The sequence below is a fragment of the Leptonychotes weddellii genome, unplaced genomic scaffold (genome assembly GCF_054177405.1).
Source record: "Leptonychotes weddellii isolate Sample4059 unplaced genomic scaffold, ASM5417740v2 HiC_scaffold_26918, whole genome shotgun sequence".
Classification (NCBI taxonomy): Eukaryota; Metazoa; Chordata; class Mammalia; order Carnivora; family Phocidae; genus Leptonychotes; species Leptonychotes weddellii.
This window is the reverse complement of record NW_027862161.1, coordinates 1-1,892: the sequence shown is the minus strand read 5'-3', so window position 1 is coordinate 1,892 and position 1,892 is coordinate 1. Positions and strand designations below refer to the sequence as shown.

General features: G+C 45.4%; 1 pseudogene; it reads left to right on the top strand.

Annotated features, from left to right (window-relative positions):
- Window positions 1-229: 229 nt before the first annotated feature.
- On the top strand, window positions 230-1,012 carry LOC102727661 (NHP2-like protein 1 pseudogene; annotated as a pseudogene).
- Window positions 1,013-1,892: the final 880 nt, after the last annotated feature.

Sequence of the window (1,892 nt, the reverse complement as noted above, 5' to 3'; positions counted from 1 at the left end):
GAGAGGGTAATGGAATAGATGAGAATGCTAAAATCTTCGTCTACTGTAATATAAACTCAATGTGTAAATGTGATGAAACAAGGAACATCTGTGGATATATGGACTAAATACCATAAAAAGAACCTATAAATTTTAAATGGTTGCTTTTTTTCAGGATTGGGAAGGAAGCATAAAGAGAAGGGCAGGTGACTGCTATTTTCGGTTAAAAGACTTTAACACTAGCCACTTCCTGCTTCCCTGTGGGTGGGTCATTTCTGTGTCCCTGCAGCATGGGGCAGGAGACCACCAAAGCTGATGCAGTGACTGAGGCTGATGTGAATCCAAAGGCCTACCTCCTCACAGACACTGACCTCACAAGAAGTGACCGGACCTTGCTCAGCAGGCATGTAACTACAAGTAGCTCCGGAAAGGAGCCAATGAAACCACCAAGACCCTCAACAGAGGCATCTCTGAGTTCGTCGTGATGGCTGCAGACGCTGAGCTCCTGGAGATCATCTTTCACCTTCTGCTGCTGTGCCAGGATAACAGTATGTCCAACATGTTTGTGCACTCCCGCTCCAAGCAGGCCGTAGGGCCTGTGGGGTTTCCAGGCCTGTCATCACCTATTCTGTCACCATCAAAGAAGGCTCACAGATGAAGCGGCAGATCCAGTCCATTCAGCAGTCCCTGAAAAGTCCTCAGCTGACCCCGGTGGCCTCTGCTACACTGACTGCTGTGAGGGTCGTGTATCATATTGTCTGTGTTAGCATGTACTGTCTCCAGCCACATTCTCTTGTTATATTATAGTACTAAATCTGGTTTTTGCATCTATGTATTGCTTGTGTTTAGTTTTACAGGTGGTTATCCATATGTTACTCCCCCACCCCACCCCCAATCTCCCATTCTACTCTCTCTCTCTCTGCCATCTTATCCTCCCTTTTGAAAAATGAACTAATGCTAAGAACAGGCAGAAGTCAAATGATGACACCATTCAAAGGCAGGGGAGAGCCAGGATAGAGATCTGGTTCCAGCTTTCAGGCACTAACTTCCTAGGGCATGGCAGAATTAAACACCATGCACTTTGTATTCCTGTGTCTGGCTTACAAAGTCATTCCATACATGTTTGCTCTCCAGGGGAGAAAGCATGTATCATTTGGGGAGAAAGGATGTACGCTGTGAGGTTGTCAGGTGTATGTTCAAGTGCCATTTGCTAATATACCCCTATTTGCTTTGGTAATGTGATATTGCCCTTCTCCCCCAACTCCCAACCATGCTCCTGAGGGTGGCAGGGCAGTAGCATATCAAAGAAATATGCCACAGAATTCCAAAGGCTGCCTGGGTTTGTTAGACATGGCGCAGTTGAACTAGGTCTTGAAGGAGTCCAGAGTGGCAAGAAAGTAGAGGGTCAACTGAAGCTGGAATGAAGAAGTCTGGGAAAGTCATGGAGACCTGCCTGGAAGCTATAGCAGAGATGTTGGAATGGAGATGGACATTTGGTACCAGCCTTAAGAGCCCTGACTCCTGTTTCCTGCCACAACGTGGGTCAGATGTATGTATTCTTTATCACATCAGAAGGACAGTGCTACAGCAAAGGAAACAGTCAACAAAACCAAAAGACAACCAACAGAATGGGAGAAGATATTTGCAAAGGACATATCAGATAAAGGGCTAGTATCCAATCTATAAAGAACTTATCAAACTCAACACCCAAAGAACAAATGATCCAATCAAGAAATGGGCAGGACATGAACAGACATTTCTGCAAAGAAGACATCCAAAAGGCCACAGACACATGAAAAAGTGCTCAACATCACTCGGCATCAGGGAAATCCAAATCAAAACCTCAATGAGATACCACCTCACCCCAGTCAGAATGGCTAAAATTAACAAGTCAGGAAATGACAGATGTTGGC